Source organism: Gorilla gorilla, chromosome 6, assembly GCF_029281585.2.
Source record: "Gorilla gorilla gorilla isolate KB3781 chromosome 6, NHGRI_mGorGor1-v2.1_pri, whole genome shotgun sequence".
Lineage (NCBI taxonomy): Eukaryota > Metazoa > Chordata > Mammalia > Primates > Hominidae > Gorilla > Gorilla gorilla.
The window spans coordinates 48,807,721-48,822,915 of NC_073230.2; positions in this window are offsets into that span (position 1 = coordinate 48,807,721).

The window sequence follows — 15,195 nt, forward strand, 5'->3', positions numbered from 1 at the left end:
ATTGTGGTTTAGGATATTAGTGTACATTAGTCACTGATTGTATTTCTCAGCATATCCTTATCTAAACTGTAATTGGTCAAAATTTCCCATGAGAAAACAATGTTAGCACATATAGCTTACAAGGAATTTTATCCTGAATATATTAATAACTCCTAAAATCAGTAAGAAAAAAGAAAACTCATTTTTCTAATCTTCAAAAGATTTGAAAAGATATTTCATAGAAAATATCCAAATATCAAACAAGTGTATGGAAATGTAACCAACATCATTTCTTATCAGGGAAATCTAAATTAAAACCAAAATGAGATACTACCATAGACCTCCCCAGAAAGCCTAAAGTTAAATTTTAACTGTTGTTTTGAATTGTCGTTTTTAGACAAATGTCTCCCTATGTTGCCCAGGCTGGACTCAAACTTTTGCTCTCAAGCGATCCTCCCACCTCAGCCTCTGGAGTAGCTGGACTATAGGCATGCACCATGCCCAAATTGGTGCTTATATTATTATTTTTTAAAGACTCAAAATACCAAGTGTTGGAGAGGATGTAGAGCAATTGGAATTCTCATATATGTTCATGGGATAATAAAATACTGCAACCACTTTGGAAAATATTTTGGCAATTTGTACCAAATATGTATCTAGACTGTAACAGCAATTCCTAGCCTCAGAATTGAGTGGATTCCAATTCCAAAATATTCAAGGACCTATATTCACAACAAGCCTTGTGCCTGAGTTTTCACAGCACTATATTTATTATAGCAAAACCTGAGGTTAAAACAATCTCCATTAGTAAGAGAATGGACAAACTACTTGTGAGTGGGGTGGTAACTACACTGAAGATTTGTGCATTTTACTGTATCTAAATGTTTTTAGATGAGAATTTTTAAAAGTCAGGCCTATTGAGAAACAATTTATATATACTAGAACTTTTCCCTTTTGTTCAGTTCCATGCATTTTGACAAACGTGTACACCACTACAATCAAAATATAATATATTTCTATCACCCTAAAAAGTTTTCTCATGGCTCTTTGTAGACAATTCACTTCTTCCACACTCTTGGCAACCACTGATCAGATTTCTATTTCTATAATTTTGTCTTTCCCAGGATGTCATATAAACAATACCATGCTTTATATAGACTTTTGTGTCTGTCTTCTTTCACTCAACATAATGGCTTTTCAGATTCATTCATGTTGCATATTTTAATAATTTGTTCCTTGTTATTGTTATATAGTATTCCATTGTATTGTTGTATAGTATTGCATTGTAAAAAGGAATGTATTTTAATATTTTGTTCCTTTTCTATTGTTGTATAATATTCCATTGTGTGGATTTAGGACACATTGTTTATCCATTCACCAGTTGATAGATATTAGAGTTGTTTCCAAATTGGGACAATTATAAGTAAAATTGCCATTAAGATTTACACAAAATTGCCATAAATATTTACATATGACATATGTGTGGACATATGTTTTCATTTCTCTTGGATAAATACCTAGGAGTAAGATTGCTGGATCATAAGTTAAGAGGATGTTGAACTTTATAAGAAACTGCCAAACAATTTTCTAAAGAGGCTGTAGCATCTTTCACTGCCACCAGCAGTGAATGAGAGTCCCAGTTGCTCTGCATCCTGCCTAGCACCTGGGGTTGTCAGTTTATTTTAATTTTAGCTATTCCGAAGATAGGTAGTACCAGTTTGATTTTAAGTTGGCTTTACCTAAAAGTAACGATATTAAACATTATTTCATTTCACTTATTTGCTGTCTGTAAATTTTTTTGGAAGTGACTGTTCCAATCTTTTGCCTATTATTTATTGAGTTGTTTGATTTCTAACAAATAATACATAAATGGTCTTACATATTTTTGTAAATAAACTTTTTCAGCTTCCGAGATCAGATGAGATCAGACATGTTCAGAATGGTATGGCTGTAGACTATAAACCCTTTTTCAGATATGTGTTTTGTTAAACAAACAAACAAACAAAAACTGTCTTTTCATTTTCTTAATAGTGTCATTCAAAGAGCAAAGAATTTCGATTGTAATAAGGTCCCATTTATCAATTTTTTTCTTTTATAATTTGTGCTTTCTGGGTCCTAAGCTAAGAAATATTTGGTTAACCCAAAGTCACACAAGTTTCTTTCATGTTTTCTTCTTAAAATGATAAAATGATATGTCTGTGCCAGTTAACAATTTGTTACCTCTCAGCTTCAAATTCATACTGTTTGCCTGCTCTGTGAAAATGGATCTGAGACCATTTGATATTTTCCTCTGCCTGATGACACTGGAGCCTTGTCAGGAGAGGGTGCTCAAGAGACATTGCGGGAGGAAAACGCTTTTGCTTTCTGGTTCTAGAGTGCCTGCTCAACAGGCTCCTCAGTGCTGGCCCCTTAAGTGCTCATTGGTCAGAGCTCCCAGCAGCCAACATTGTCCCCTGGCACACCCGGGGCAGTTGTGTAGGACAGTGCCTCAAGTGAGACGTCCTCCCATGAATAAGTTCTAGAGAAAGATTCCAGCATGTTTCACTGGCACAGCACCTCACTGACTTCTCTGCCATCCAGGAAGCCACAGGCATGCCCTGTCCAGCGAGGTCTAGCTCTCAGCCCTGGGGACAGGGGCCTCTTTTGGGACACTCTGTCTTAGCCTTAAGAGTAGCGGCTGTTCCTTATGTCTGGTATTCCTCTACTCTTCAGGTATTTTATTTTTTACAAGCCAAACCATTGTTATTTTAACCTCCTGTTAGCATCAATAATTCTTTATATTAAACTTATCTTGTTTTTGTACGATGGAAGACATTAGTATAAAATAACGTGGGTATTGCTTGTCCTACAACCATTTCAGAAAAGATTGTTTCTTCTCCATTTAATTATCTTGGAATCTTTGTCAAAAATCAACTCACTCTATAAGTGTGGGTCTATTTCTAGGATTTACATTCTATTCCATTGATCTATTTGTCTATTATTTCATTGATACTATACTATCTTAATTATGGTAACTTTATACTAAATATTGAAATCATCTAGAGTGAATCCTTCAACTTCATTCTTTCAATATTGTTTTGGACACATTGACTCCTTTGTTTTTCCGTGTAGAATCAGCTTATCAATTTCTACCAAAAAAAAAAGGATGTTGATTGATATTACCTTGAATCTACAGATCAATTTGGGGTAAACTAGCATCTTTACAATATTAAGATTTGCAATCCATTAACATGATATAGCCCCCATTTTATTTAAATCTACTATTATTTATTTCATGAATGCTTTGTAATTTTGGCGTACGTATCTTGCACATATTTCATATAAAGTATTGAGTATTTGAGTTTTAAGAATTTTATGTTTTGTTATATAAATACGGTACTTCAACATTTTTAAATTTTCAATATTTTGATCTTTTGATGTTTGCTTTGTATCCTATCATCTCACTAAATTTACCTACTTTTAGAAGCTTTTTTGTAGATACTTTGGGATTCTCGACATAGGCCATCGTGTAATCTAAAAATAAAGACAAATTTATTTCTTCCTTTCTAATATGTATGCCTTTTTTTTTTTACTTTTTCTTTCCCTATTTTGTTGGCTAATAACTTCACTAAAAAGGTTGAATAGGTGTGGTAACAGCAAACAACTTTGCTTTGTTTACAATCTTAAAATAAAAACATTCATTCATTAATACATAATCAGAAATATCAGCTACAAGCTTGTACTACATGTCTTTCATCAGGTTATAGAAGTTCTTGTTCATTCTCAGTTTCCTGAGAGTTTTATCATGGCTCTTGAATTCTGCCTTTTATGAATTTATTGAGATGATTATATGTTTTTCTTCCTTACAGTCTGCTAATAATGGTGAATTATACTTCTTAGTTTTCTAACATTGAACCAATCTTGCATATCAGACATTGCCAGCCTTTTGCTTAACCTGAAAGTCCTATCCTTTGTTCCCAGGGAGAGAGCATTCATATTAGTTATAAACACATAATCAGTTGTTATTAGTTATGATTAGTTATGACACAGACTTCGAAGTTCATTTATTCATTCCTTCAACAAGTATTTATAGAGACCTGCTATTCTCCTGTATTGGGTAACTAAGGAAATCTATGCTTAGCTTTCTCATAAGACAGTCTTGGCTCTGCCAGTTTTTACCTACATGACTTTTAGCAAGTCACGTAACTCATCAATGCCTCATTTTTAAAATCCATCAAACAGAAATAATTTCACTTGCCTTTCCCACAGGGCTCATTCCCTCCCTCCTTTCAGTCCTACTTCACGGCTTCCTCTCACAGAAGACTTCCATTATCACCCCATGAAATCATAGCCCTCCCCTGAGCCCCTTACTCCCTGTTCACCTTACCCAGGCTTTTTCTATGACACTCAGATAGAGTATCAATTCCTAGTTTACTTTTTGAACCCCTCCAATACAATTTCAGCTCCAAAAATTCAAAGTTGTCTTCTGCCTTGACCACTAGTTTTGCAAAACCTAGAATTACGGCTGATATGGAGATATGATCAAATCGTATGTTGAATGAAGAATAAACTAAATGAGATTGTACAGGTAAAGCATGTAAACCCTGTCTAGCCCAAGGTAGATGTTCATTCAGATTAAGTCTTAATATAAACACATATTCTTCATTGGGCTTTCTCGTACATGTTCCTATCATGACTCATCAGGTCCCAGCAGATGTCTACACTCAAACAGCGTATTTGAGGAGATGAATAAATGGATTCTTTACAAAAGGTAACTTGGGGTGGAGTGGAGTGGGGTTAAGGGAAGATGATGCCCCTGGGACTAACAACACTAGGGACCTGTTGGTCTAAGGGGTAAGGAGAGGTTTCTCTGCATGTAGGTAATGCAGAAGTGGCTGTAGCTGGAGGAGAAGGTTCTTTCACAGGCACTGCAGCTTTGGTGGAGGAACGCTGCACAGAGGAGATGAGTACCCCGATACCATTGTTCTCTAACCATTGGCTGATCCCAGAAGCCAGAGGGCAGGGGAATCCCAGGGAGGCACCCCACAAAACTCAGCCTCTCAAGGAACAGAGCAGAGTGGAAGATAGGAGAACATGGAAATGGTCTAGCTCCCGTAACACACAAACCAAAAGCATAAGGTTAAATTCTCAACATGCAGGAAACTTTACGAAGTGCTACCCTTCTAAGCCACCTCCCAGAACCATCTTTTTGTTCAGTCCTTTCCCTTCCTGATCTACAAGCATCAGAAGAGTTGCCTGGCTGCTGGAATGTATGCCTTGGGTGAAAGTGCCTTATACCTCTAAGATTCTGTGAAGAGCACACTCATGTGGAGTGGGGTAGTGCTCCTGGGCAATTTCCTGATTCAGTTCTCCTGATCTGCATCTCTTGCCATGCAAAATAAAAGAGAGCTGTTAGCCCAGCAGCCTCCTGTGTTCACGCTGCGGTACAGTATGTCTGTGCATTGTTAAGCAGCTGCCACAGTTTCCCCCAGAGGTTGCTACATTTCAGAGCTGGATGAGGTAATGGGGATATTTAGCCCAAGTTAAGCTTATAAAAGTGCTTTGGGAATCTTTGGAATGAAAAGAACCATGCATACCCAAAGAGTTTGTTATTAATTACACGATGTATGCCTAGAGTTGGAAAAAGATCTCCTTTTGGGTGTCTCCCACTATTAAAAATTACTACCTCTTTGCATGGACAAGATTAATCTGAGAACTGAAATGCAGTAAAATAAACTTCAGGCAATGATTAATAGTGGAAAAACTTCAGATCATTTCCCTACCTATAAGATGGGAACACTGATTATTATTACATCATCAAGACTGGGGGAGGGTATAATGGCAATAACGTGTATGAATCAATTTATAAGAAGTCCTTTTGAGGTGTCGGATAATCCTCTTGGAATGGTAGCTTGATTGTTACAAGGGTTCTTGAAATGCAAGGCTAGTCACAGAGCCATCCTTGTGCAAACTAAATGCAACTTCTCCCCCTGTCTGGGCTATATCTTGGAATACAGCCAGGCATGACTCAATTAATTGAGTAGACTGAGGAACTTGAAGACAGTGGGACTGAGGAGGGGCCAAGACCTTAAAACCAGCCCTTCCCTCCTGGGGTGGGACAGGTGGTAGGCAGCTTGACCCAGCTGCTGATGCTTGGAGGAAGTCCAGGCCAACAGGCAGAGTTTAATAGCCAAGAGAGATGCAAGAGAACAGGCCAATTGTCAATTTCAGACGGTCTAACAAGAAGTGTCCTCATGGGGTAGAACAACAGAAGAAAAAAACTTAGGAATGGCAGATACATGGATGTCCAAGCAGGCAAGAGCCACCATGGATATCCTTCAGCAAGGACTGTGGCTATCAACATGGGACTCAAGCTCAGATTTTTACTCTACAGAAGGAAGATTAGCACTTGCCAGCCAGGGACTGGGATAAGAGGCAAAAAGTCGATTGGAAAAGACATGGTTCAGCAAACGGGCCCAAGCCAGAGGTAATTCATGATTCCAGAATTTCTATATAAAGAATATTTGGAGAAGGCAGTATGGGTGGCAGGGCAAGAATGAAACCACGCTGACACAGAACTTTGCCTATGGTTGATAAGATAGCAGTTTTTTATGTAAAAGAATGCAGTAGTTATGGAAGAAAAGGGACTAACACCCTTCTCACATACACGCAAACACACACACTCAGGCAACCTCCACACACCACTACTATTGGCCCCAATCTAGCCATCAGAATTAAAGTCCAAAATTAGAGCAGACAAGCAGGCAGCAAGATTGTGGTCAATATCTCAGCCTAGTCAGCTCAACCAAGCTCCAGGTGGTGCCTAAAAGGCCCATCCTAATGCAGATGCTCCTTGACTTATTTTGGGGTTATGTTATGATAACCCATCATACATTGAAAATAACCTACTGAACATCATAGCTTAGCCTAGCCTACCTTAAATGTACTCAGAGTACTTACATTAGCTTACAGTTGGACAAAATCACCTAACACGAAGCCTATTTTATAATAAAGTGTTGACTATCATGTAATTTATTAAATACTAAAGGTGAAAAATAGAATGGTTGTGCAGGTTCTTAAAGGACAGTTTCTACTGAATGCATATTGCTTTTGCACCATTGTAAAGTTGAATCATTATAAGTTGAACCATTGTAAGTCTGGGACCATCTGCACACTCTTTGTATTTCTGAAGTTCACTCCTGAATGGCCCTTTTCATTCACATACACAATACAAATGAAAGTCTTGTCGAATTATCATCTTTCCAGCATGTTCTGAGGCACAGTGCCATGAATACGGTAAGTGATCAATAAATATCTGAAATTACATACTTGAACAGAATAATGCATTCAAGGCTCTTCACATCCAATATACCCCATCAACCTTCTCCCTTTATCACTTTCCCCAGTAATCAATGCCAAATGGCTTTTTGGCCTGAGGATGTTTCTGGAACCCCATTCAGTCTAACGTTGTTGGTTTGGAGTTTTTGGGTTTTCTTTTTCCAGAGTGCCTAGCAAAACATTTCTGACCTCAGCGTCTCTTTTCGCAGGTTGAATCAGTTATCTGCACAAGCATTTTGGCTGAGGGTTCAAACACTGAGCCTCAAGAAGTTAGAAAACACCAGCTCCTGTTTTTGAGCTGGTCTAATGTTACAGTGTACATTGGCATGTTTATCTCCTGCAGAATTTTACTGAGCTCCCATAAGACACTTCCAGGACATTCCTAAATCATGGACTGTGCCCATGCACCAAGATTACCTGTAGAGCTGGAGATAAATATAGATGTCTCAAATTTGGAGACTTGATTCTGTAGACCTGAGGTTGTGTCTGAGCACTGTAAAGTGATTCTTATGAACCAGAGGTAGGAACGCAGTTAAATTCCAGGTGACAGCCATGTAGAAATGAAGATTTCTGAAAGCTCCAACAAACTGTATTTGTTCCGATAAAACAAAGAAGAGAATCCAAATCCAGAGAACATGTCCCTCCCATGGTATTATGTTCCATATGCAAAATTGTGTAGCCCTTCACACCATTGCATGTTCTCAGAGATTTTCCCTCTCAGTGTTTGAAATCCCAGTGACTGGGATGTGATTAATATCCGTTGCTGGCTTGGCAGAGGCCCTCCTTAACAGCAGCCCTAAACAAGAAGGCTCTGGCCCCGTGTTGTGTGCAATTTCAGGGATCTATCCTGAGTGTCAACTAAATTCATCTTGACCTCAGAACAGATGTTTCCACTTAATTTTTCAGAACCATAGATGGTAATCAACTTACAGCAAGTCTTTGACTCAAATACAGCCACCTGGCTTTCCAAAGCAAACCCAGCAGCATTTTAGCAAATCTCTGGGCAGAAAACTGAGAAAAGCGAGAAATGGAAAGCTTTGTAAATGCCAGTTATTATAGGTGCACAGAAAGAAAACTTGATTTAGATCAGAAAGATTAAAAGATACAGTCTGTAATCAAGGACCTTAGAGGCCAAACAGGATTTGCACATCAGGATCCCCTCAGGAGATAAAGTTCAGACACTCGGAGATAGTGTTCTTCAGATTTTAATATGCATACAAACCACGTGCAGCCTCCTAAAAATACAGATTCTAATTCAGTGGGGGGGCCTGAGACTCTGCATTTCTAAAAGTGTCCCAGATAACCCTAATGCTGCAGGTCCAAAGGCCATGTTTTTGGGTAGCAAGATCCTGTACTGCCGTGGGCCTCTGAGCTGAGCTCCGTAGGTGAATTATCAGCTCTGGTCAGGGCAGGGCTGCACCAGAAGCCATAAGGACTTTAAGGCACAAGAGAAACTTGACCCTCATCGGGTCATCCAGGGGACACTGACCTCTTATCCATTGAGATGTGAAGTAATTTTATATCCTGTCTCCCTCTCTTTCTGATGAGACCCCTAGATAACTTCTCTTGTAGACTCTGGGGTGTTTTGCAATTGTGATTAAGTGAAGGTGATGCTGAGATGATTCCAAGTGAGGAATAAAAATGGTGTCTGTTTCTTATGCAATGTTTAATTCACAGTCTCTCAATTGGTTTGTAGGGGTTGAGGAAGCAGAGTTTGGAATCAGCAACATAGTCACTGTCACGCTTTTTACATTCAAATGAAATTAGATTTTAGTGGGAACTGGGTGAGTATTCAGCTCCGTGTCTCTGCCATATTCTGTGCTCAGATCTGCTTGTGACAAAGGGTGTGTGTTTTCAAGGGGGCTGCCTCAGGTTAGGACAGCTGCCTGTGCTCACAAGCCCAGACAGGGCTTAAACCCATGACTGGGATGCATGAGATCAGCGACGGTAAAGCAGACCTATTGAATAGAAGTGACTGACAGGGAGAGCCAACTCAGTTGAAGCAGGGCCTCAGATCCCTGGGCTGAAAACCTGGTGTTTAACACTACCAAAATATGACACACAACTGCTCAACCCATTTCTGAAAGTGTGGAACCGTGGCAGTGGCGTTTATGAGCCTACCTGGGCCTTTCCCTCCTCCTGCTGTGATAATACACAGACTGTGTTATCCCCCTTACCATGGTATTTTTAAAAAACAGTCAACATTTAATACATATTTGTTCAGCAGCTTTTTCACTGTCATCATAAAGAGGAAAAATGATTCTTTCCCAAAAAGCTCACTAGGATTTATAAATGGAATCTGTGATTTATCAGAATCAAGCTGGTAGAACAGACCACGTGGCCCATTCCCCCTGGTATGGGCATGACTAATACTTAAACACCCCAGATTATTAAGACTTTTTAGGATATTTTTAATAAGCATTAGAGAAAAGAATTCTCTAACCTTCTTAAAGAATATCCCTTAAAGTTAAAAGCATTCACAGTAAGGAAATTCTTCTGCCACCTGACTGCATTTCTTTGTACTAAGAGCTTAAAAAGAAAAAAGGAAACAAAAGGTCGCAATCCAGCTACCATGAATCCCACTTCCAGCATCACACCTGTTAGTGCATATCTTTCTTAGCATATTCCCTTGTGGTCCTAGAACAAAATGACAAAACTACTGCTAGGTATTACAAATAAACTCTGGTGAGCAAAGCCACTAAGTTCCTGGCACTAACAGTTTTCAGGTATTGCTTTTGACCAATATAAATGTGGTTTTAAAAATTCTATATGTATATATTGAAAATATAGGCTTGCATATTCAAAGAGATAGACCTGTGCTTCCTAATATGCCGACCACAACATCATGTAGCTTTTTGCATATAAATCTAATTGCAATTACATTATACTAACAGTTCAATTCTTCAATCACACTAGCCACATTTCAAGAGTTCAATAGTTACAAACGGCTAGTAGAAATTAGCATAGCTACAGAACATTTTCATCATCCCAGAGAGTTCTGTTGGATGATATTGGTCTAAAAGGATATAACTGAGATTAACAGTAGTAGCTGTCACTAGAAATTGAGATCAAAGGGTAGTAGAAAGGGAGTTACTGGTTTTTTTAGTTTGTGTTTCTTCAGTTTTTTTTTTTTCAGAGTGTGATTTACTTTTTTTTAACATGGAAAACTTGAAGTATTGGCTGGAAATCTTTTAACTAAATATATTTTGGGGCCACATTTGGTCAGTGTGTCCTGTTAGTGTACATGCCTTTAGGAATCAAGTTATGAAATATTTAATTAAAATATTATGAAATTCATTCACATGAACACTGTTCCATAATCAAAGCAAAATCATTCTCACTGTTTTTTTTTCACATTTATAGATAAAGGAAAGGAAAAACATGAACTTCAAAAGTACATCTCCAAGTCGACTTAAGTTTAGCTTAATTTAATAAACACATATGGAGCTTCTATAGTGGTCAGGCCCTATGTTAGGTACTGGAGGAAAAGGATAAACATAACCCTCCAAGAGCTTACAGTCTAGTAGGAAGACAGATCTATAAATAGATTATTCCAAGCCAGAGAGGCAGGTGTGATGAAAGAGCTGTGTTTAGCAATTGGTTTGGGAATTCAAGAAGGTCCATTAGCCCAGCTCTGAAGATCAGAAAAGTCACAGTTCAACTCACTTAGAAAAGAATGAGTACATCTTAATTAGGTAAAGAAGGAATACAGGGAGATTGAAGAACATGCTTGGAAAACAAGAGCAAAAGCAGCTTAAACCAGAAGGGAGGTTGTGCTTTCCCCAGAGGGGGGCCAGTAGAACAAGCCACACCTCAGCTGATGGACTAATTTTCTATGTGACTTGGGAAAGGGATGGGTGCTGCACTGTTATAGGAAACAGCAAGAGCTGTCATGTGAGACAGCCCTGGGTCTGAATCCTGGCTCCTTTGCTTCCTAGCCGTTGAATATGTAAGCCACTTCACATATGCAACCCACTTCACATATGCCTAACAATACCCACCTGGCAGGATGGGGTGAGGATTGAAGGAGCTATGGTTTAGTAAGCCCAGAACACTGCTGTTCCTGATGCCCCTCAAGGCTCTATCACTTTTCTTCTTTATCACAACTATATTATTTAATAAAATGTTACTATCAACACCATCAATAACTGCCTTATACTGAGCACTTACTGAGTTCATTGTCCCTGTGCCAAGGACAATTGCAGTACCTATTTTCATCCACCTCGCAAACCCCTGAAATAAGCATTATTTTCCCCATTTTGTAGAAGAGAAAGCAGAGGCTTGGAAAAGTGAAGTAACTTTCCCAAGATCCCATGCCCATCTAGAAGCCCAGAACTTGACCAAGGCTGCAAAGCTGCAAGGCTGTCTGGCAACCTCTCTACTCTATGTTTCTCCAAATGGAGCAAATGAGAATCTTTGTGATGTGGCTGCTGATCCACATTTCAGCAGAGTTTTTGGGAAAAATTTGAACAATGAAGAATTATCATTCACAGTCTCAGTCTGTTGAAGGCCTGCACACAGGACTCTGTTTTGAAAGAACACAACTTTTTTTTAATAATATGCCCATGCAGCTTTATTCTTTCTTAATTCCAAAGAGCGAACTTATTCAGGCAGTGTCCCTGAGCAGTTATACTCCAGCAAGCCTTGCTAGACTCCTGCTCAACCCTTCCAGCCTCCAGGGGCTCTACGTGGCTGCAATGTGACTCTAGGAGACCAGTTCCAGACTGAAGACTCCAGTCAGTCAGATGCTGATCAAGGAATAATTTAAACAATCATCATTTAAATGATAACTGCAAGCAGTGGATCCATTCAATCATAGCCAACACATGCACATCTTCGAACCTCCAATGCCCAGCCTCATGCACTGACCCAGGCCAGGTATGGCCAAGAGCTGTTGGGCTCTGGGCCCACAAGATCTACAACCAAAGAATAAGGATGGTGCTCCTCAAGTTCAAGCACCAGTCTGTGCATAACATCTGAGTCGGCAAGACAGGGCTCAAATTGAGCTAAAATACACACTGCCCATCCCCACCCCCACCCTGCTCCTGGGCTGCCCTTTCCTGTCACCTTCCTGAGGCCCTCTGCTTCTGGCCATTTCCTTGTTTAGAGAGAGAACAGAAGGAGCTGCAAACTGGGAAATACATTTTTAATCAGTTACCAGACTCCTTTGAACTCCAACATGAGCATCCTCAAGGTGTGCTTCAAATTTAGAGTGGAAGTTGCCCAGAGAAGCCATCTGAGATAATCTAAACCAGAATGGCAGTGGCCAAGTTCATGAGTGTGTTGGCCAGGCCCCTGAGCCCTGTCTTACTGACTGAGATGTTATGTACAGACTGGTGCTTGAACTTGAGAAGTACCATCCTTACTCTTTGGTTTGCCCTGTAACTCTGGTTATAGAGGTGGGCACTCCCACTGGGTCCTTACTGGGACCAACGTAGTTCTAGGACCCCTGAACCCAGTGGGTTTCTCATCTGCAAGCATGAAATTCTGATTATCATTCTTAATATTACTGTTTATTATTTGCATTCCTGTGCTAAATAATTAATCTGTGCCAGCAAGCAATGTCCTAAGACTTTACCAATAGTACCTCATTTAGCCTTCACGAAAACCTTGGAAGGTTAGGTTTCTTCATCTGTCACTGTACAAATTAGGAGACTGAGGTTCAGAGAAGTCAAATTGTCCCAGGATACACGGTGGTGAGAGGTGGGACAGGGATTACTAACGACATGTTGGGATTATTAGGAATAAGGGCTGGAGAGCAGAAACCTGGCTTTAGAGGAAAGGATGTTAATTACTTTTAAGTGACATCTGTGCAATTAGCCTGTATGCTGAACTGATCTTAATTTCCTCTGGGCCACAAATCTCCCATCAGGAAAATGGGACTCATTGCTCTGCCCAATAAAGACTGCCTCACTAATTAATTGACTCATCTATATCCCCTAGGTGCTAGGTTCCGACTCTTAATTGTGAAGCACTTAAATCTATCTGCTCCACATTACAAAGAACACTTTACAAAAGGCATGCAGGCTGTGTGGCATGCCTGCGCACATGGGTTAAAATGCAATGTCTGTTTAATGAGCATTTTCCAACTCAGGCATTGTGCTGGATAGTCTGGAAGCCAAATTTAAACAAATGATGGGGAAGCTGAAGAGAATGCATCTCTTTAGAACAAACAAGGAGATCTTTTTCTAACTGCTTATTTATCACAGACTTTATCTCAGTCTGCTAACAAGTAAAAAGGAAAAGGTGGCAACTGAGTTAGCCTTGTCCATCTACAACTTTAGCCAGCATGTGCTTCTAATGAAGCCAAGCCTTTCTGCTCACAGAATGTTCTATCACCTCCCCTAATTGAAAAGTAATAAAAACATCACAAACAGTGTCAATTACCCATTGAAGGGTCTCTTTCCTACTACTTACTTTTTCAGACATCAAGTGGTTCTGGAAAATACTCCAGGCTGCTTCCCCACTTCCCACTCCCGTAATATTTCTTTCAGAAGTGACGAGAAGAGACAGCATCCCTTGTTGGTGTTGGATCATTAAGTATCTGTCGGAAAATATGACTTAGGTTGGATCCAGACATTCAAACACAGAATGGGGGAAAAAATCAAAATAACTGCAAAAAGTGAATGTTGGTTAATTACGATCTGAAGTCAATAAAATCATCTGATGGCAGATTTAGGGGAACTCATTAGAGAGTGGAATTCCATTGTGGAAAACTGCAAGCTGCTACAGCTCTGAAACCAGCACATTTCATTAGGGTCTTCAAATGGGATGAGAGAAATACCTCCAGGGCAGGAGCTCTCCCCCTTCTCTGCAGCCTCACAATGGAAGATCTGTAAAGCATTTGCAGCAGTAATAAGTAAAGAATAAGATATCCAGGTGTCCCACAGAAGCCACTTCTTTTGCATTTTTCAGAAGGAAATCACAGAAACTCTCAGCTTACTTTTTAAAATGCCAGCCAAACTTAAGAGCCATAAGGATTTCACTGGACACAGCAGCCACAGCCTTCTGCTCAGCTGGCCTCAGGCATTTTAAAGTCATAGGCTCCAAGAGGCTGAGTTGTAGGACCATTTTGAGCATGGCTATTAATAGGAACTTGAGTAGTGTTCAGCTGCAAGCGATGACTGTGAAAACTCCTAGTGAACCATACAGAATATATTTAAGTGTGGAATTCACTCTACCTGCCCTGAAACTTAAGTCTCCTGAAGTAAAGCTATAAATTAGGCAATGTTTACCTGTGTTTTTTTAACTTTAAGTTCTAGGATACATGTGCAGAATGTGCAGGTTTGTTACATAGGTATACATGTGCCATGGTGGTTTGCTGCACCAATCAACCTGTCATCTAGGTTTTAAGCCCTGCATGCATTAGGTATTCATCTTAATGCTCTCCCTCCCTGTGCTCCCCGCTCCCCAACAGGCCCCAGTGTGTGATGTTCCCCTCCCTGTGTCCACGTGTTTTCATCGTTCAGCTCCCACTTATAAGTGAGAACATGCGGTATTTGGTTTTCTGTTCCTGTAGTAGTTTGCTGAGAATTATGGTTTCCAGCTTCATCCATGTCCCTGCAAAGGACATGAACTCATTCTTTTTTATGGCTGCATAGTATTCCATGGTGTATATGTGCCCCATACCTGTAGTTTCTTACAGGCAGAATACTTCCCTTTTGGGGGCCCTCTGTCCCCTGCTCATTTGTCCTCATTGCTTAGGACATGCTCCTCAGTCTCTTAACACTTACCCAATAATCTCTTACATAACAAGCACCTATTTGTGACACCTTGCTAGGCCGGGGTTTGCTAATATTGTTGGAAAAATTAAAATGAACATACGACAAGCATCATCCTATTCTTTTGGAGGTATTGCCTAAAAGAAAAGTGCCCACCACATGAAAACAGAAGACAACC